This window comes from Amphiura filiformis, chromosome 19, assembly GCF_039555335.1.
Source record: "Amphiura filiformis chromosome 19, Afil_fr2py, whole genome shotgun sequence".
Classification (NCBI taxonomy): Eukaryota; Metazoa; Echinodermata; class Ophiuroidea; order Amphilepidida; family Amphiuridae; genus Amphiura; species Amphiura filiformis.
In genome coordinates this window covers 4896800-4920092 of record NC_092646.1, presented here as the reverse complement: position 1 = coordinate 4920092, position 23293 = coordinate 4896800, and the positions used below count along the sequence as shown (strand labels likewise).

At 35.1% G+C, this 23293-nt stretch overlaps 1 protein-coding gene across 1 annotated transcript in view; it reads left to right on the top strand.

Moving 5' to 3' along the window:
- LOC140140853 (testin-like) overlaps positions 1-23293 on the top strand; it is a 223264-nt gene that overhangs the window by 186819 nt on the left and 13152 nt on the right. The gene's annotated exons all lie outside the window — the stretch shown is intronic.

The following is a 23293-nucleotide window of genomic DNA, read 5'->3' as shown; positions in this document are numbered from 1 at the left end:
TGACATTTTTTATAGAATACCGATACTCTACTAGTCTTCACTAAATCACTAGTTGGACTATAAGCAGTCATGAAACACGTGGCGGAAGAGCATCGGACAAAGTGTCATAACAATGCAAAAACTGTCCCACAATGCATTGCAAACTTCCAATGCTGATTGGGCTTATTGTAAAATGTACACAATAAATTCCCACTGTAGCACGATAGACACCCATATGATAAAGGCCGGATCAAGGCCTGACGGTGGGATATTTCTCACTTAGATCCATTCTTCCCATTGGTTGCTTAATTGGCGATATTTAGCTGTTCCATCTCACCCTCGGACACGAAGGGGACGATGACCTTAGTCTTTCAGCTTACATGAATGGGAATTAAACCAGATTTTCCCCTTGTTTTCCCGAATTTCTCCATTCAGTGATTTGCTCATCCGGACGATCGTAAAAAAATCTTAATTCAGATTTTGGTACCTTTGTTAATTGTCATAGATAAAAATGTAAACATAGCCTGTGAGTGGTTCTGCTGAAAGCCATGTATTTTAAGACAATACGGTATATACATTTTACACGGATCTGTAATTCTAAATTATAGCGACATGTATTTGAATGGGGCTTCCACAGCCTTCCAGCAATGCCGCTTTTCTTCATTTATTGCCAAATTTGTCATTTCAAAATACCACATGATAAGGGGCTGGCATTTTCTTCGGAAGGGGGGGGGGGGTCCCAAATATGTCGGTGACGGGAGTCAATTTTTTATGACCCCCCCTATCGCGGGCAAATTTTTTTATGACCCCTATCGCGGGTCAAAATTTTTATGACCCCACCTTCCAACTACACAGACTCAAGAAAAATTATTTGTCGCTGGAACTATGACACAGAGAAAGTGTGCGGAGCCCGTTCAAGAAAATGCCAGCCCCTAATTTGAATGACTTATCCTTGACTTTTAAGCAATTTATAAATCATTTTCATTTTTGTAAACGCTGGGATCACTGAATGGGTCTTTAACAACATTTCCTCTCCTGGTTCAACAAAAAAATTTGTGTTCCCCCTCAAGATCCCAAAAAATTTTGGGTACCTCGATCCTCAAAATGACCATCCCCCCTGTCGTAAATAACGATCGCTCCCTATAAGTAGGTATGAGAGGCAAACCTTAGTTAACACATTTGCTTGTCAGCCAAATTCACCTAGACCAGGGCCCAAACACAATAGATATTTACTTAGAAATGTAAAAGAACAGCTAGGTCAAGGAAACCTACATAAATATGTTGTCTATACTTCACTTGACCCAAATGATTTTTATGGTGATGAGACACTCACACATGTAATTTTAGAGGGATTTTGATAGCAGTTCCACATAGAAAAGCTGCTATCATCATGAGACTAAGATCTAGAAACACCACAGAAATGCTGTTTTGTTAGCTGAATCCCCGGCTGAATCTTTTTGATGAAAGTCAATCTTTGACAATATGTAACTTTGCTACGGAAAGTGCACGGTTCGATTTAGAGGGGTTTTACATGCACAAATGCATGTAACTTTGGCTCTGTGCATGTAGAATTTTGCCTGTGCATGCAAAATTTTGTGTTATTTGGCCCATTTTGAGGAAAAAATCGGAGTTGTACATTTTATTTTCTAAATCGAACCCTGGGAAAGTGCTATGACAAAAAGGTTTCAGTTTTGGCTTTCTTTACTCAATGGCTTTAATTTGATATATAAAATGATGCAGTTTGATGGCAAATTTTAATTCACCTTTCATACCTACTACATCATATAATTAGCATGCTATGATGCTATAAATACATGTACTATAAGTTATAGGTATGCTAGGTGAATTCAAATTTGCCATCAAAGCAAACTGCATCATTTTATATATGGTCATTTTCACAGTAAAGGGTGTAACTTTTGATTTTTAGGGTCAAAATTTCAAACCACTTAAATATGTTTCTGTTTACTGAAATCATTCATAGAAGCAACTTAAATTCCAGTAAAATAATGTTTCAAGGCTTAAACCTTTTGATTTCTAATAAAAAATTTGACATTTCCATAACATTTTGGTTAAAATCTAAGAAAAAATGTATTTTACATAACCTCAGAAAATTATGACATGGAAGCTGGAATACATGTGAAATCCCATTCCAAAGTAAGTCAACAGATATAAGTTAAATTTTATACCATGTTTTGCTATGTTTGTAATTGCAGTTTTGAAATTTTTTAACATCAAGTGTCATTTACAATGGAAATTTCCAAACCTTAAACATATTTTTTAAGTTTTAATTGGGTTCCTAAAATAATTTGAATGTCTAACTTCATGTACAAATACTACTTGATGAAAGGAACCTCCCAGCCAAGTTTCACAGAAATTGGAGTTATTTTTTAGAAATGGCAATTCAAGCGATTTGTGTTTCGGAGGCTTCAGTTAACAACACAGGTGATCATAAAAGTAAAATATTTGGCTAACTACTACAAGTTGACATAAAAAATAGGTAAAAAATATCACAATTACCAATTTTCATGCTTTGCTTCTAAGTATTGAATTTCAGTTGTGACAAAAATTAAATTATCACAGCAAGTCATTTTTTTTTTTTTTTAGGCTTCATGTTAACAATTGTTAAACACTGCAGAAGTAGTTTTTTTGAAAAGAACAGTGTTGGGATCATCTAAGCTGTTATTTTCTTGTGTGTATTGAATCAATGATTCTATGTGGCAGATATTGTAGATTTATCACATGTTAATTTTTTCACCCATTTGTTAAGTATGGTGTTTTTTGCATGTGAAGCCTCCGAAACAGGCTTTTTGGGTATCAGTATATTTTTCAAACATTAACCATAATGTCAATTTTTTTTAAAATTTATGACATTCTGCACATATCAAGTAATAATTACAATGCAGATATCAGTATGAAACACACCAATTTAGATATGCATAGATGATAATTAATCTTATTGTTGTTTCGGAGGCTTCATTTGTTTCGGGCTTCAATTGTTAACGGAAAGTTTGTATTGGGTCCCATTTTCAAACGGTGATATATATCTCCACGATTTAAAAACATGTGACTTGAGGATCTACTTTGCTACATTTTGATAAATAGATTGGATGAGCTCTTTTATTTATATTTGCACAAGCTTGCTGAACAGTTTGTTTCGGAGGCTTCAAAAAGTTAACGGAAAACGGCTGTTTGAAGTCAAGATTTTATAAAAATTAAAAGCTTGCAAATCGACTAATTTTTGTTACCCATTTCAAGTTAAGATAACAACTGTTATGAATCAAGAAGAAGTGAAGAAATAACCAAGAATTATGAACCGAAGCTACACCCACAAAGTTTGTTAACAATTGTTAACGGAAAATGAAGCCTCGAAACAACAAATATCAAGTCCGGTTCTCAAAAATACAGGGCTGTTCACAATTAAATCTAATGTGGCAGTGTTTACTGAACATATGACTGTACTTTCAGGATAAGAAAAATTATCCATGAACTAACTGAAGAAAACACAGGGTTTTACAAAAATGTTACTGTTTTTATAGTTTTTCAAAATGGCAATATTAAGTACATTTAAGCCTGCTAAAACTGAACGCAGTAACTCCCAAAGCTGATTATGCTACCCAAGGTAGCTGCTAACTAGATGACTTATGTGGCCAAAAATCATGGAATTCTGTGGCTTTATTAGAACACTACGGATTAAAATGTTAAAAATCCAAAGTTACACCCTTTACCGTGAAAATGACCATATCAAATTAAAGCCCTTGAGTAAACAAAGCCAAAACTGAAACCCTTTTTTCATAGCACTTTCCGTAGCAAAATTACATCTTGTCAAAGATTGACTTTCATCAAAAAGATTCAGCTAGCAAAATTCCCCAAAACGGCATTTCGGGGGTGTTTCTAGATCTTAGTCATGGAAGCCTGCCGCTTGCCGCTGAGCTGGCGTATGCATGCACGCCAAGCATTGCAGACAAATGGACACAATAAAGGCTTGTCATTGGTTGAAACGTCCTGCATGGCAAGCGGCAGGAAAGTATGCTGGAGGCTTTAGTCTCATTTTAGCAGCTTCTTTTAATGGAACTGCTATCAAAATCCCTCTAAAATTCCATGTGCGATTGTCTTATCACCATAAAAAATCATATATTTGGGTCAAGTGAAGTATAGAAAACATATTTATGTAGGTTTCCCCTCGCCAGTTGTTTTAAATTTCTATGTAAATTTGCATTGACATTTTCAAGTAATTTGGCAGACTAGCAATGTGTTAACTAAGGTTTGCCTGGGATACCTAGACTGCTGAGTCTCATGGACGCCGCCCTATGTCCATCAGACTCGTATTTCCCATTTTGGATGTCAATGGGAAATACACACTTAACGATTTGCGCCGGTTAGAAACTTGAAAAAAAATCTTTAAAATTTTATCAATGTATATAAAAGTGGTACCAACCTTATTGTGCTTGCTAATTTAAGACTCGTTGAAACAAAATTAAGGATCGAATGCATTTTAGTGTCCAAAAGGCAAAATTATCGTCAAAGTTCTGCGAAATCGGCACCCTTGCGAAGGGTTCAGAATTCGAATCGAACGAAAATATCCGATCTTTGCGATCAAAAACACAAAATTACAACTTTAAACATACTATTGGCAAAAGACATTATTACCAAACAATATAGAATAGAAAATTTGACATCATTTTCTCAAAATATTGAAGAAATTTGCTCACTAGACATCGAAAAAGTACGCAATCCAATTCCCGTTCAAACGCGTGGGAAACTGAAAGTGCAATAATCGTGACTAGGGATACCTACTATAAGCTTAACTGAAAACACGTCACACTTTGATATTTGTAGAAGTACTTACTTCAAAAGGATATAGGTCTAGCTGCTAAAGACGCCTCTTTCTTTCTCCGTGATCGAAAAGTAATATTGATGGATGAATTTCACTAGAATTTAGACAGAATAGCCGATGATGCTTTACGGGTATCAGTACGTACAGCCACAGCACAGCTGAATTTTTGCTTATAGTCTCTACATCAGCGACAAGCAGAGGGAGCATGAGGGAGCGTAACCAAACTGGTTGCAGAGGAGACTATGTATAGAAAGCCAATGCTGCCATAAATTTCGTTTTTAATTGAAAGAGATCAAATTGACCTCAAATTCGCATTTAAAAAAGGAAATTTATAATTTTATCTGGCTGACCTGATAGGTTATGATCCACTTAAACAAAATAAGGCAAAAAATTTTTTTTTTTTTTTTCTTGGAGGAGACTTGGACCTAGCCCATTCTACTTCCCTTAAGTGAACCTTTTTTCCCATTTTATTTACCATTACTTGTGTAAGAACTCAGGATAGTTGGTGCATATATACCAGCAAGCTGTAACCTTGTACAAGTGGAATCAACATAGGAATACCAAATCAAATCAGCCAACCCTTGCAATCAAATGGGCATGCCTATGCAACAATTACGTCATTTGCCAGGTCCCCATGTGTTATCCTAAGTAAGAGCGAATATTGCTAGGCACATTTCCTCATGGTTGGATTTCCCTGGGTTTTCATAATAGCTCATAATTGTTGCTATTTGTAATTTTTCTAGGTGGGATGATTTGCCTGGGGATGAGACTAGGTGGGTTGATTTGTCTGGGGATGAGACTAATATGGGGCAAAGATGAATGTATGCAATCAAAATATTGGAATTAGATCAAGCTAAATGAGCAGTTTGTCGCTAATATTGATTATTAGATATAGCCAATAATAGGATTCAACTTCCTTTGTATTTTACTGTTCTGAGCAACACTAAAATTACCATTTTTTCTGTAACGCAAGTCTAATTATTGTAATGGAATTTTCAGCTAAAGAAAGCTCTGAAAAATCGCATACATACTAGAAGTTAAAAACTGAATTTTGATTTTGCTTAACAAATGACTTATTTGCTTGATTGGTCACATAATGTCTAGTCTTATGAAAGGATCAGTGGATTTATTGGTTTGAAATGTTGGATGAATTTTCCATGTGAATTACATTTTATTGTTATTAAATTTATACCAATTTATTGTGCGAAAAAGACTGTCAATAGAAAACACTTAATGACAAAAAAGAAAAAAAAGGAGATTAAAACTGAATATAAAAGGGTACAGAAACTAAAACCACAAAATAATATTCTTAGCTACACTCAATTTGTAGAAATTTTGAATAAATTAGATTTGTTGTCAGAACCTTATTACATTGAGCCTAAAATGCCATTTCTGTATAATCAAAATAAAATAATTAGTGGCCTGTCCATACTGACTACTAGGAAATTTGTTAGTTTAGAATTTTTGGTTTTAGAGGAAGAGAGTGCTCCATTTAATACCAAGTTGGTGGTTTTATTTTTCGCAAAATGTGCTTTTTAAAAGTTTTGATTATTTGGATTATTTATGACCACTCTCCACACAGGATAGAGGAAACAAACTTTACAAAATGAATCAAGCCTACGCGATGCAAGCGTGTGCGAAAGCACTGCACGTAGTACGCGGAGTGCACATACACAATCAATGCATGATTTGGATTTTTCTAATGCTTGCTCTGTGCTGATTGAAAAAAAAAATCATTTTGGATTTTTCTAACGCTTGCTCTCATTGGTTCTCGCTATCTAAGAGTGTATGAAAATGTGATGATGGTCATCTGAGCAACAATTAATATAAAATAATTGTTATTATTGATAAATGAAAAGTGTCAGAAAACCTGATTCTGTGAGGTCATTGGGTCATCAGTGACTCTTTTTGAATTATTCATTCATTGTTATACAAATAAATTAAACAACAATAGAAAATAAAATGACAACTTTCTTTATAGGAAGCTGTTTTATTTTATTTTTATTGACAATGATTCACATCATGGCATGAAGTGACTTCTGTGTGAACTTTGAGGAGGATTTAGCTGTATGAAAGAAAACCTATCACCCAAAATGATAAATGAAATAAATACTTTTCAATAGATACAATAGCGTGAAATTTTGTGTGAATAAGTAATAAAGTTTTATGTGACACATTTACTTCAATTGGGGAAGGACACTAATGTTTTGCATGCTGACCACCCCGGCTGGCCATAGGCTTCAAAATAAAAAGCCAAAGTTTTGAGATATTTTCCCAAAATATCAAGAGCTAAGAACCACTGAATCAATACTAGGCTTGTTTGTACTCATTTTAATGCATTTTTCATGATGATTCCAAATATGGTCGTAAAAGTTTAAAAAAAAAAAAAAACTGTGATCAGATACTGGAAAAATATCATTTTTTAAACCTATTTTTGGCCAATTTCTGTTACTCCTAGAGGAAAACCCCCTTGGGCACAGTGGCGTAGCGTCATAGGGGCACAGGGGGGTCCCAATCGATTGCAAAATTTAGAAAATCCCATAGGAAAATTGCCAAAAAAGGCTTGTGCCCCCCCCCAACCAGACCCCAGTGCCCCCCAATAGTCGGTGCCCTCCCAATATGATGACCCACGCTATACCACTGCTTGGGCATTCCCAAACAGGTCATTAACGATTTGGTTTTGTCAGCTACATTGTTGAAAATCTTTGTAATTCATTGATATGTAGTATATAAGGCAACAGGAAAATCATGTTCAATGGATGGGTGGACCTTTTAAGTAAGGTCTTGTTTAGGCATTTTTGTTTTTGCAAATGACCGTAACATATCACCAAAATCTGTTTAAAAAGAATTTTCACTTTTTTCTGTTGTTTCACTTGTGTTTGTTAAGGCCTAAAAATTGTTTGATTGGCGTAACATTTGGGTAGGTCTGTCAGAAACTTTTGTTTTTTTTTGTTTTTTTTACACACACATTTTAAGCTGTAAAATGCATATGATAAAGGCCTTGGAACTTTTTCTTTTCCTTTTTTTTTAATTTTGTGTATTTTTTTTTTTTGCAAAAAAATAAGAACAAAAAGTCTTAGGGTCAGGCCTATGTTTAGGGTTGGTCAGGTTACGCCAATCAAACATTTTTTTCGCCCAAAATGTTAATTTAAAAAATTGCCCAAAATGTAAAATCTGGGTCAGTTGGGACCTTACAGGATCCCCTATTAATGAACTGTCATATTGTGGAAATTAAATGTAGGCTGGCTACATCCATTCACATGAAATGAACGTAGAAAGGAAACCACATTGGTTACATGAAAACCCTGTGTGTGGGAGTTTCAACAATCATTTATGTGAGTAAAACAAATTGTTACCGAGTTGTAGGTGAGAGGTTGACGGATGTATAGAATCCATACAGAGTGTCCCAATAAAAATATAATACTCACTTTTACTAAATCCTAGCCAGCTACATTGTAAATGAAAAAGATACCCATTGCATACAACATTTTTGAGCACTTATAAAATAGGGGCTGCAGAGGGTAGCAGCACCCCCCCCCCAATAAAAAAATCGACAAATGTACACTTTTTGCTCATTTGTCCAATAAAAAGTTCCAAAGTGGGAGAAAAATTGATGAAAGATGAGCAATTCATTTTGAACATCTAGAACACTACAGACTTTAAAATTTAAAAAAAAAAGTGGAACAGGAACATGAGTTCATTATTTTATTCAGTGGTGGTGCCACAGAGGGGTGTGGGATTGGGGCAATTTCCAATCTTGTGTTTTCCACTCAATCAAAATAAGAAATTTGAAAATACATTTTGGAACAAAATTACACATTTTAGGTAAATTTATGAAAGTGAATGCATAAGAGAAATAAAACTATTGTATGAAAACAAGAATTATACTGTCCGGTCTATGTAATATTAAAAAGATAATGATTCAAGCATCCATATAAACACTATCAGTAAGTAAATAAGAGGTGATTTAAACATTTTCAACATTATTCAAAAAATGGTTAAAAAGGGTTGCCAGAAACAGTTTAAATATTGGATAAAGGTTTTTCAAAACATTTTCAAAAGATTCAAAAACGTTTTTTTTTTAACTAACTGCAAAGATTTCTAACCTAATGTTATTTAGGCTAAGTGTTGACAAAATATTTGGCAAAACTGTTTGCAAAAAAATATTTTCCAATAACATTTTGACAACATTTTAAAAATCTGTGTGTTTTCATACAAAACGTTTTAAAACGTTTTCATGGCTTTTATGCAACCTAACATTTAATGTTATTAAAACGTTTTTACCAAAACCAAAAATATAACTTATTTAAAACGTTTTAAAAATATTTTGTGTTTGCTGGGTTTGACACATGGCAGCTATTAGTAACAGTTAGAACCCCTAATCCTGAGTATCAAAATGTCATCTGTATTTTGTTAAATGAAAAAATAATATGCATGTGATATTTTCTTGGAACACTTTGTAGCATTTAGCCTACGTATTTATACAGAGGAACTGTTAATGTGATTGATTGCTCATTGTTGAATTGGTTGTTGATTTGTGTGGATGTGCTTTTATGTGGATCATATCAGAGGAAATATAGGTATTGGATGACTAGGAGAATTGCTCATAGGAAATAATTATTGCAAAGTTAGTTGGTCTATATTGTCTTCATTTATATTCTGTGGATCATAAATAGAGGATATTGCTATACAGATGACTAGGAAATAATTATTGCAAAGTTAGTTGGTCTATATTGTCTTCATTTATATTCTGTGGATCATAAATAGAGGATAGTGCTATACAGATGACTAGGAAATAATTATTGCAAAGTTAGTTGGTCTATATTGTCTTCATTTATATTCTGTGGATCATAAATAGAGGATAGTGCTATACAGATGACTAGGAAATAATTATTGCAAAGTTAGTTGTCTTCATTTATATTCTGTGGATCATAAATAGAGGATATTGCTGTACAGATGACTGGGAGAATAACTCATCATAGGAAATAATTACTGCAAAGTTAGTTGGTTTGAATTGTCTTCATTTTAAGCAAGGTAACTATACTTTTTTTAATTCACAATGGTGACAAGCATTATTGTGCTATCCCATTAAAATTGTTTTACCCTTGTGAAACATTACAAAAAGGTATTCTGCAGAGGGAGTATGTTTTTCTAAATGACAATTGTTACAATTTATTATTTTGAAACTCAGGCCAAAAAAAAAAAAAAAAGGTTTGTCTCATTTAACATTTGCCAAAAAAGCTAAGTGCTATGCTTTTTTTTTTTTTTTTTTCTTTTTATGTAACAAATTGGTTTTTTTTTTTTTTTTTTTAGCCTGAGACAAATGAAAATCACAAGACAGGTATTGGAAAACTACAAGTGGTCTTACAATGAAAGAGAAGCAACAAATTTACAATGTTAATATTCTGTAACTGTATTTTATTTGCCTTCCTAGAGCTGATCACTATTAAAAATCACTGCAAAATACGGGTTACAGCTTCGCCCCGACACCAACTCATTTTTTAGGGCATTCAGAGTAACCGAATCGGCGCACCGATGCAGTGCCCAATTCCTCAGCACAGTCCCCCTGTTTTAACTATACTGAATACGAACAATCATGTTGAAATAAACGGTAAAAAATTCGTTAAAAACAGCTACAAAAATACAAAAATTTATGAAAACAACATGGCCGCACTCGTCGCAGAGTTCTCCGTAGGCTAAGTCCTTTTATATTGCATCCACTTTGCTTGCCGGCTTTACGCCCGTGCGTTGCAAGGATGGCGTGAAACTAGCGAGACTGAGGCTACGGTGTGGGTTACAGGCTATCTGCAACACTAATGGCATACGCGCTGCCTGACATTTTCGATGGTTTTCTGACATTGAGGAATTCATTTTTACTACGCTGGTCGAACTATCGGGAACCGGAAAATCGGGGAAAAAAAAACCCTTTAAAAAGGCGGTCAGCGTAGACAAACGCGCTGTATCGCTTTCACATACTTAGGCGCTGGTTCGTGAGACAAACCTTTTTTTTTTTTTGGCCTCATACTCCCTCTGTATTATGGCTCTACCTACAATGTATATATTCCACAACTGGGGTGAGTATTTCAAGTGGAAGTTACCCAATTCTCTATTCCAATTGAAACTCATACTCCCTCTGTATTATGGCTCTACCTACAATGTATATATTCCACAACTGGGGTGAGTATTTCAAGTGGAAGTTACCCAATTCTCTATTCTAATTGAAACTCATACTCCCTCTGTGGAAGACTTTAGGTTAAATTTTCCACAGGGGGAGTGTGGATTTCAAATGGAATATGACTATTTGTATTTATTGTCATTGGTATAAGGGGCCGTCCATAATTTTCGCCATTTTCACTTACGTACAAACCGTACGTAACTTTTTACCCCCTCTCTCCCTCGAGTTACGTACAAATAAAATGGCGAAGAATTTCCACGAGTAGGCCTACTACTAATAGCAAAATTGAGATGTTGGGTTGGAGTTGAGGTTAGAGTTTAGGTTAAAGGTTCGATTAGGTTTAGGGTTAGGGTTATATTAGTGTTCCAGGAGGATAGTTGGTTCTGGATTAATGATTTTCCAGATAAGTTTAGAAACGCTGAAAACGAAAGCCATCAATAAATTGAAATATAGCTTAAAATACTGCCCGAATCTAAACCAAATGCATGGCTAATGCACTCCAAAATCTACTGAACATACTATACTCTCTTTTCCACAACCCCGCGATCACATCATATATAAGGGGAACCAGGGGGACATCCCTTGTTTGGTGTATGTTCTTGCAATTAAACTATGGGTTTTTATGCCTTTGGTCGCAACAGTGACAATCAACACTATAGAGTCTTTGCTGCCATTGATCCTAGCTCAGATAGAAAATACTTTTTTAAGCATTTGTTATGAAATAAAGCATAATGTAAAATATGACCACTGTGCATATTAGACTCAAAATTAAAGAGAAAATCATTGTTTGCATGGCATGTTATAGAAATTGTTAAAACGAATTGAACAATTTTAGGTCATTTGGTTATAAAATATTGGAAAAAAACACAATTTTTCACTTTCAATTTTTTTTATTGCTCAAACAAATCGCCATTTTTCTTACGTACACTTGCCCAGGATTTTTACCCACTCCCTCTTACGTACGCTGTGTACGTAAGTGAAAATGGCGAAAATTATGGACGGCCCCTAATAAGTTCATGTAGTGATGTACTCAAGTGTCATCAGTGGAATTTGTTGAATGAACTCATGATAATTTGTGGGTCTAATTGTTTTAATGCAGTATTAGCCGAGGGGGATGAGATACCATGTTATATACACATAGTACACTGCAAAACATTTTGGCTATCTATCACGTTACAAACATGTACAGAAGCAAATCATCACATGACAAATATCTAAGCACAGCATTGTTCAATTGCTAAACATTATCCATTAATACTCCAAACATGTGTAGTATTTAAAACATGTGTTAACAAAGTAATATCAACAATTTATTTAGAGAACTGTTGAATTGCTACACAGTTTTTGATGTATTCATCTTGCCTCATATCAGTAACAGAGTACAGTGATGATGGAAAAATTTGATAGTTTTTTGTCTCAACTTATTGTAAAATATTAGAAATAGATTTTTTATGTGAAAATAGTTTTAATTTTTATTTAATTTTCAATAAGTTTTAATAATCAATTTTTCAAACTGGATAAATTTAGATAATAAAAGTGTTATTTTGAGGCCCTGCTATGTATCTGATAGAGAATACAGACAGTGGAACAAATTTATCTCACCAAAGATTTTCAAAACTCATCACTTGACCAATAAATTTAGTAATTGTGTTCAATCAGTCCAATTGATTTGGTATGCTTGAGATGCTGTGGTGTTTCTGTTTTCTGCCACTTAGTACCAAAATTCTGATATGATTTCAATGTTGTTTTCTCTCAATGCAGATACACCAAAGTTTTCAATATCTTCATTCTGAATGCCTTGTATGCTTTCTAGGCAACAAATATCTAAGTTTAGCCCAATTTGTCACTATCATCTAAAATTTCCGACAAATGTTTTAAATAGCCCAAAAATGTAATATGCACCATTCTGTGACAGATTTAGCATCATCATCTAAATATATATAGAAATATATATAGATGATGTGTTGCAGGTGCTTCCTCACTGCGCATTACAGGGAGCTAACAAAACCGGGATAACTTAAATCATTACCCCAGATTGCGCTAATTTTGTCATCAGACACAAAGACTATCCATCTCCTAGCTGTACAAATAGAATAAGAGTGGTGTCGCGCTAGACTCCCCGGGATGAGTCGATCTTGTTACCCAGTTAGAGTCAAATAGATAAGTGCACGGGTTGTCTCATCACTCAGCAGTTGTAACTATCTACCTATTAGTAGGAGAATGCCTGTCTCTTGGCTGGCCTACTGGACGAAGGGGGTTCCCTAACTCCCTTCCTACAGTGTTGGGTAGGTAGGTAGGTTCCAACCCCCTCTGACCGTCAGCATGGATTTGGATTTGCAGCCTAGCCTGCCTACCCAGCTCTGGTTGGCCCGGGGGAGTCACTCAGAATAAATGTGTTGTCATTCTCGAGCAGAAATACATGAGAAAGGGTACTTTTTTCATGCATTGTCGTTTAGAGTAGCAATTTTACGCTATTTTGGAAAAAAGGGTATACATTTCAGCACAGGTCAGCATTTAGGGTATGGATTTGAAGGATATGAGGTCGGCGATTTAGGGTATGGATTTGGAGGACAAGAAACTGTCATACATCCATTTCTTATCTGCATGTAGTAATTCCCTTTGGTCATGTTGATAATGGGGAGTATAGTAGAGTTATCAATGTTAAAATGTAGGCCTAATTGTGTTAGGTATGGCAATCCATATGGGTGATAGGTCAGTGAAAAGGAAAGCCTACCTTTTAATGGTTGGTCAATGAAAAGAGTACCTTAAATGGCTGGTCAGTGAAAAGGGTACCTTTTTTATGGTGGTCAGTGAAAAGGGTGCCGAAATATTATTGGTCAGTGAAAAGGGTCCCTTTTTTACAAGAAGCATTAGGGTTGGTATTTTCACATGCTCCAGATCAGTATTTAGGGTGTGAAATTTGAGGGCCTGCTTGAGGATGACAACACATGAAAGTATATGAGTGGTCCCCCTGGGCTGGTTGGCCTTGCGGTTGACTATATTTGGTGGTGGCTCTTTGCCAGTAAAATGCAGAGACTAAGAATAGAAGCTAGGCATCTGAATGGAAGGGGGATTCCTTCTGTATACTAGTCATGTTAAATACTCTCATCTCTTACTGCAAAGTTGGTGATTTTATATCAGAAGTGTGAAGTTCAGTAGGGACTGTGTTTTCTGGGTACTTAATCTCATACCTAGAAACTAAAGCAGGTTAAGCATGCACTATTAGGTCATTGAACTTTGATATGTATCTGGAGATTTAGATTGTGCATTACTTGTCTGAGGAGTTTGAAAATGTGTAATCTAGTATTTGCTTTAATAAATGTGTTGAAAAAGTGAATAAAACTTTTGATATTGATTTCAAGTTTATAAATGGAACAATTTAAATTAAAAATTAAAATTTCACTTTCTAGATAAATAAAATTAAATTTGTATAAATTTTTTAAAGATTGCTTTGCATATTGCAAAATAGCTACATGATGTTGTTTATGTTTGATTAATTTGTTCATAAATTGGGAGTCGGATTTAAACACATGTTCGGATTGCTTCCTTATTGCCATAACAACGTGAATTAGACATGCCAGTTGTGATATTGCTTGCAAACACAACAAGAAAGCTAGATGACCGCCGTTGAGCGGACATGATCACAGATGTTGACTCTCATAGCAGATGGGTAATTATAACAAACAGAAGTAAGCGATGCCATTCTATTCTTAGTGTTGTCAAATGCCAAGTTCATGTACAGTCAAGGGATCATTTGTATGATTAGAACGCATTCTATCTAGTGCACATTGTGATATTATGAATTTGATTGAGGTGCTATGGTAACTATGGGTGGTGCAAAAGCAATAAATGTTGTGTAAAATTGCCACAAAAAGTTGCTTGTCCAAAGTAGACTAAAGGCCGGTACAGACTCCAAGTATTCAACATAGGATATTTCATGCATCATACCCAGCAAACACAAAACGTTATCGACATCATTCGCAAAAGGTTATAAAAGGTTGTCAGAAAATGTTTAAATGTCGGGTTATATAAAGGGTACATTAATGGTATAAAACGTTTTCATAACATTTAAATAACATTTGTTGGTAATTTACTGCACAGCAAACAGAAATGTTTTACAAAAAATATTTAAATGTTGGGTTACATAAAGGGTATAAAAACGTTTTAGTAACATTCCAAAAACATTTTTGAAAACTTGGTACAAATCATTCTAAACAGAATGTTATTTTGGGGTTGAAAAAATATTTTGCAAAAAATGTTTGCCCAAAATATTTACAATAATGTTTTTAAAATGTTTTCACGACCTTTATATATTTAAATGTTATTAAAACATTTTGTAAAAAACAAAGAACATTTCTGTGTTTGCTGGGTGCAAATATTTTAACATAATGCTATTTAAAGGTTGACAAAATATTTGGCCAAAAATGTTTGCAAAAATAGTTTACAATGACATTTCGAAAACATTTTAAAAATACTGTTGTAGTGTGTTTTCCTACAAAACGTTTTAAAATGATTTCATGACCTTTATATAATGCGACATTTTAATGTTATTAAAACGTTTTTACCTAAACCAAAACCCAAAATATAACTTATTTAAAACGCTTTTAATAAACGCTTTTTGTGTTTGTTGGTATCTACATTTTAATCTATTCCCATTCTATTTCCAGTAATGTTTAAGTTTTAACAAATGTTTGATGACATACAATCGGTAATATGTTTACGCAGAATATCTGCTAGAAATATATTATCAATTTCAACATTACTGGAAATAGAATGGGAATAGATTAAATAATGTGGATATTCCACATCCACTAACAAGTCTGTAGGGTCTTTTACACTTCTAAAGCTAAAACTCAAGCTAAAGTTCAACTAATGGTGAGGTCATGCTGTAGTCTAATTTTGCACCAATGATGAATGGACAGGGATACTGAGAGGTCGGTTGCTAACGAACCATGATGAAGTTTTCCTTCATACTAAAGGTTAATGATGTTAATATGGATGATGTTTGTGTGTTAACTGATGGCTTGGGTATACTATACTTTTGAACTATATATTGGCCTAGTCATATCTCTGATGTGAAAAGATATTGTCATCGTTTTGATCTTACCCAATTAATCAAGTACATTCCATGGATAGAGAATTATGATACTCTGATGATTGTGTGGCCCAAAGATGAACACACTATGGTTTCATCTTCCCATTTTTGTCATTTAGCTGCACTAAAATCTTAAAGCATTGTTTAGAGCAGAAAGTTTGGCATCTTTTGTGTTTTGGGTATGTTGATAGTGTGCCTTGTGTTGTATGCGACTCAAGTGCGAATTGTGCAAACAATATTCATGAGGTCTTACTTTTAATGATGCAAAGCAAAATATTTATGCTACGATAGGCTATGATTATGCAATAGTCAGGCATGAGAATTTTCGAATTTAGGCTTTTTTTTGGTCCAAATTTCCACACTTTCAAACTTTTAGGTTTTTACATGGATGATCATTCTCATGCCTGAATAGTATTCAGCCAGTATAACTTAACAACTATGTTAGCATGGTTAGAATTCACCAGTAGTGGACCCATCTGCCGATAATAATTAATGTGGTTTGATAGGCCCCTATGTGACTTTTGCCAGTAAGAATAATTATAACAAGTAGATTTGCATACATTAAAATTTCTATTTTCTATTTTCAAATACTGTTTAAATTTTAAAAATGCTTATCTGTTATCTTCAAGTTCTTTTTTGCCACTCATAATGTGACCATTGAGACAAACACTAAAATTGGTTCAAAGTTTGCAGGACTAACAATTAGGCCAGTATTTAAACATTATTTTGGTTATTTCAGGAACATAAAAAAGTCAAGTTTTGCAGAACCAAATTCTTACAGCGTTTCACATCATTTAACTATCTCTTTCAAAATGACACTATTAGGCCAAAAAAGTGTTTGATTGGCATAAAATTTAAAAAAAACAGTAGGGATTAATAAAATTTAAGCTGTAAATTTTGTTTGAGAAAGGCTTTGGAACTTTTTTTTTTTTTTTTTAAAATTTATTTATTTAAATTTTTTTTTTTAATTTTATTTTTTTTTTGGCAAAAAAAGAAGAAGAAAAAGTCAGGGTTGGGCCTACTTCTAGGGTCGGGCGGGTTACGCCAATCAAACAATTTTTTTAGGCCTCAGTATAATGTTTTGAGTACTGCAAGACAGCTTTGTTTTTGCCTATTTCATAGCATGTAGTTTCCTCTAGTACCTACCACAGGTGGGTGATGCAGGGCTGTCAGCTTCCTTTTCCCCATACACCACTATATGGTGCTTTACAATTGTCTACTGAGATGGGATATACTTATAATTGAACAGGCTCGTAGTCAGCATTGTTAGTCAGGGGAGGGGGAAAACGTCAGTATCGTCCCAATTTTTCCTATCCTTCCCCTTCTTTCTCTCTTTTCTCCCCTTCTTCTCATCACCATTTTCTGCTTCTCCGTTCCCATTTTAGGTGTCCGGGAGGAGGGCAACCCCCCCACGCTGGTTATGCTACTGCAATTGAATCGTCACATGATTCCACTCTCTCTTCTCATATGCATAGACTAGATCCTGTATTACCACTAGGAGCAAGTTATGTGTTTGTTTCAGTCACCTTCAGTGTTGCCAATCCCACCATTTGGTAGCCCAATTGGGTGACTTGTGAAGAATTTCCATGTAACTGTTCCATAGAAACCAGTGGTAGAAAAAAATTGGGTGACTTTTCAACATTAGCTAATGCAACTTTTAGTAGTTTCATGTTCCATAGAAACCAATTGTTTAGAGAAAATTGGGAAACTTTTTGATTATTTGAACTGCGCTCAGTGCTGAAATTGATTGGCAACACTGGTCACCTAATCTCTCCCACAACAAAAGTGCAGCCTGTTAGAGATACATTACTATCCTGCAAAGACGGCTATGTCTATGTATCACCTTTCTGATTCCCTTGCTATTAAATGCTAAAATACTGTAAGAGTGAAAAATTTGCACGATAAATTTTTTGTGTTTGTAATCAGTCATCAGTAGTGCTGAAACATTTGAATTGATTCATGTTGAAAACAACAAAATTGGGAGTTACACCTTTTTACTTTGAAATTTATTTTCTCTGCCAAAAGGAAAATGCATTAATTTTGATCAGAAATGTCAGATTTGAACCATAATGCTAAACATATGCAATCCTACTTTTGTTTTCAAGTGTTAAAATTTGGCATGAAATTTACTCCTTTTGCTCAGTAAAAGTTTCTTATTTCGACAGGCCTGAACTTGGCCTGCGAGGATAGGACTATTCAAGTTAAAATCCACCCACCCCGTATGGAAGGGTGTAGATTTCAAAAGGAATCACCCAACCAGGTTACCCCATTTGAAATCTACACTATGTGGAAGATTAAGGTCATGTCTTCCATATGATTGTTTACTGTGGAAAGAAGCATTACATTGGGGGGGGGTACAATGACCATTTGGGACGTGCTACAAGTATGGGTTGCATTTTTGGCCTCTTGGCTTATCAGTGATATAGATAGGTCCTTATTTCAAAATTTTCTCAACCAATTTTGCCTCATTATATTTACAATTTTTGAAATTTCCCTCCAAATTTGGTGGAAAATTTGTAAAAACTAAGACAATTTGGGTTACATTTGGCCAAATATTTAAACTTCTGATATATTGATGGGTCCAAATTTCTTGAAAAATTGATGTATTGATGGGTCCACTTTCAAATTCTCAGCAGCACACCGGTACCAAAACCAAACTTGAGTACCCCTCTTTTTGCTCAACTATATCACATAATTTGTACTCATAATACAAGCTGTGTGACAGATTGGATCTCTTTAGGTGTGCCATCCACTTTGTCATCTGTCATTCTGTGTAAAGTACCTCAGCAGAGTGGGTGATTTGCAGGCGGTGTTGTAGTTTGGCTCACAACAGGTGTATCTGATAATTGGAGAGTGACCAAAGCGGGGACACAAAGACCTGTTGTACATTGGTCTGCATGATGTAGCAATGTCCTGCACAAAAGAGCTTCCTAGATCAGTTCCAGGGATCAGTTCTTCCCGGCAGTCTCCATTAAGGACACAACAGTTAAATTTTGCATTCATTACATTTGTTGCATTACAATGGATCTATCATTCTGTACAGGATACTGTGCATATAGTACTTTCTGTTGGCCAGTGCCACCGACAAGGTGGGTTAAGGGGTACGTTACCCCAGGCACGTGGTCCTGGGGCCGGGGGCCCGTAAAATTAAAGAAAGCTTACCTTTATGGGCCCATAAAAGCAAAGAAAAATACACATCAGGGGGCCAATAAAAAAGTGGGCGATGATTTTACCCCCGGGCCTGGAATGGCTCTCGGCGGCACTGCTGTTGGCCAGTGCATAAAATCATACAGACAGTAAGACATGCCCCAGGAGTCATACCTGTAATCTGTATCCATCACATTCATGTGTAAGAAAGCTATCAGTGATGCTATTACTATCACACAGACCAAGTCGGCAGGCCTATGGTGATGTGAGCTGTAGTCGCAGTTTGTATTGTATGTTTAACTCATACATGGATAGGTCAATGTATAATGCCATCTATGTGTGGCATGTGTATAAGTGCAGTGTGGCTGTCTGCAACGTTCTTTATGACTTTATCGAAGAGTAAAGTTGCATGATAACCCTGGAGTTACAATGAGGTCACAGAAGTGAATATTTTACATGATATTCTCAATAAAATGTCTGTTTGTTGGTGTGTGGGCATTTTAAAAGGCAAATGAGGTCCCACACCCAAAAATACCATGATAACAGAGGACACCCAGCAATGAACCGAAGACGTCCACTGTTCTCTGTCCTTACCATGTCTCATTTGCTGGTGTAAAGTTCAGCCTTGGTTGTAAAATGTAAAGATCCAGTAAGGTTGGTCCACGGTTTAGATTCTCAGTTAGATATGAAGAAGCTGCAGGTCCTCATTTGCAGGTCTTGAATTTATTTTTATATTCCCAACTTTTTACCATAAAGTGTTCAAAATTTCACTGAATTGTGTTAGCTTTTCTAATCTTTTATATCTAGAAAGACTTGTGACCCCAGGTTTTAAACTTGTGACTAGGAGGGAGATGTTCATTTGGGTAAACTGCCTTACTTTTGAATTTACTGGGAAATTCAAAAGGCATTACCCGAACTGAACATATTGTATCCACCATTCTTCAAGAACGCATATGACATTTCTTATCCACAGACTATAGGAACAGTGAGCAGGCCCGTAACCAGGATTAATTTTTGGCAGATTTTGAAAATGTGGATTTTTTTTTCAAAATTCTGACCTTTTTTTACCAAAAAGGCATAAAAAACTTTTTTTTTCACTTGCTATGCTCGCAAATGGGACTTTTGAGGGGACTTTGTGGGCCTTTGGGGATTTGGTGTGGGGCCTGACAGTGAGCAGACTGGTTACGGGCCTGACAGTGAGCATACATGTATGATTGCAAGAACTCAATTTTGAAATTGTTTACCGACAGGGCAAGATTCAGCAAAGACTAGTAGTAGGATTTAGGATGAATTTATTACAAGAAAACGATATTGAAAATTGGGCTATTGCATTTGAGATCCCTTTTATTTATTTATTTATTACACTTTATCACTGGTATATACAATAATTATAATATAACATCAAAATATATTGCATATGAATATTCAAAAGTACATACAAAAAAAAAGGAAGTGTAGATAAAATTTTGCACCAGTGAAAGGCAAGGACTAACAGGTGCAAAGCACCTCTAGGACAGTCCCACCAAGGATCAAAACAATGAGGACACCCCTCCCCCCTCCCCCTCCCTATGGAAGACCCTAATTTTCCACACAGGGAGTGTAGATTTCAAATGAAGTCACCCATTTAGGTAAATCCAATTGAAATTCATGTTTCCTATATGAAAGATTAAGGCCATGTCTTCCATAAGAGGTGTAGAGATTTCATCTGGAATAGCCCAGTATAAGAAACCAAAACCTCATTTATTCTGGTTTCATCATTTTGTCAAAATGGCTAATTAATATCAACTTAAAACTGAAAATGTGGACATGATATTGGATATACTACTAATCCATACCCTGGATTATGGTTTTACTAATTCATGTACCCTGGATTATGGTTTTGTTAATAGCTGTAATTGTGTTTCTCAGACTAAAAACTGTGTAACACATATTCTTTGGAGGTGGAGGACAACCAATAAATTGTTTTGTTTTTAAGGTTATACGAGATATTGTTGGTCGAAGCAGCCAAAAACAAATTGATTTTCATTATTTAAATCAATATATTATTGAAAATAACACTTTGATGTTTTGCAAAAGTTCACTCTATAAATCATATACATTGAAAACATGTTTGATTTATTGTTGTTAATAAGTTATGTACGTTTTACAAAAGTGTTGTTTTTTCAGCCCTTTTTACAACATAACTCTAGAACCACAGGACCTACTTTAATTCTTCTACACACTCGCTATGAAATGATCAATGCAATGCAAGATGCTGTGAACTACCAACAGTTTAAAATAGTTGCTTGTATTGGGGATGGACTGGAAACTGCTGCAATCACTTGCATGCATGGTTCTTTAGGGATGGGGATTATAGGGGAGGGGTTATCTTGGGGAAATCATTGGGGGGAAAGTGACACATAGCAGCTATTGATACTTACATTAATGATTTCAATAATCGTAGCAGCTATTGATGCTGACATTAATGATTTCAATAATCATGTCAAGTGTTTGAGGTTAGCAAATAGAAACTAGGAAATGTCTGCATGGGCTCAGTACAGAATACCATTGCATAGAGCTTTACATGTAGGCTGTACTTCTAAAGGCTGGTTCTACTGCTACAAATATACTACTGATTGATTAGCATTTCACCATGTTAAACTTGTGGGATGTTTCTAATACCGTAGATAAGTCAAAGTCTTTAGGCTGACATCACTGTTACTCTTTCCCTGCCGGTAAGTGAGCGGTTAGCTTTTAAAATTTGTCTTGTGTCATTGTGACTCGTGCAACCAAGAACACCTAGACTTGTATTATAGAAGCTGCATTATTATAGCAAAAACTATATTTAATAGCAACTTGAGCAGCATATTTCAGTTTCTAGTTTCTTCAGCAAATTTGTTTTTTTTTCCTTGCAATTGAATTTGATTCTGTTTGCACAAATTCCTTGTTGTTTTGAAACTTTTTATATAGGGATGTGTCATGCAAACATTCAGATGCTGACTTTTTCTATACCTACTTTTTGCAGCCCATGTGACAAGAATTTTTTGCTTGCACTAGATTTCCACTGAAATAGATTTTTGAGTCAAATTTGTCCGCATTCCTGATCTGTTTGGGGCAATTGAATTTGACTCAGAAAATGGACTATGATCATTTTCAGACTGTTTATTAAAGTGGTTTATTAATGTGCAATTACCTTTTTATTTATTGTCTATTGGAGATGTACCATCGATTAACAACAACACATAGAAAGAGAAATGTTAGCAAAAGTTTTCTCATATGATCACCAATATGGTGTTCCGACGGATTTCAGACTGGACTTATATGCTAGACAAATATGGAAACAGGAAAGCTCTCTCTTTGGTTGGCTTGTTTTTCTAGCCTCTTTGAGATGGTGTTTTTATAGATTTATAGATTTGATTTGATCAGTCTCACTGCAGTGTATCACCAAGCAAACACATCCATTGACCTACTTTATTGACTTATATTTCATCTAGTAATAGTTTCATCAATTTTGTTATTGTGTGGTACCTAGCTAAAGCAGCAATGGCATGTATGTGAGAGTTGCCATAGAATGTCACAATTAGCACAATTGGGCTACTTTGCAAAATGTATGCCAATATTTACTCACCAGATCAGTTCAGTGAAAATTGTATAGTTTCTTTGTCGTAATGAGCCCTGCAATCATGGAGAAATATCTCCAGATAGAGATGGGAAACAAACTCATATATTAAAGGCTGAGACTAATAATATACCTGAAAGTAGTCTCAGATATTATAAGTGTACCTCTTTTTCTCCCAAATATTTTTCAGAGGAGGGAGCTAGCTTATTGCAACATGGCTACACATTAATAACCACATTATGAACATATGATTAAGCCATTTTCTCTTTTACCTACTCAAGTGATTATTTTAATTGACTTTGTAAAATTAATATAGGGTTTGGGTGTTATGTTATCTCCTTATTTGGGCTGAATTATACTGCTTGAAAGGCATCTGCCACACCTGGACAGGGGCCTGTCACACATTTAGTGTGAAATATTGTGGCAACACTGGGAAGATCACAATATGGGTTACACCATAATCTA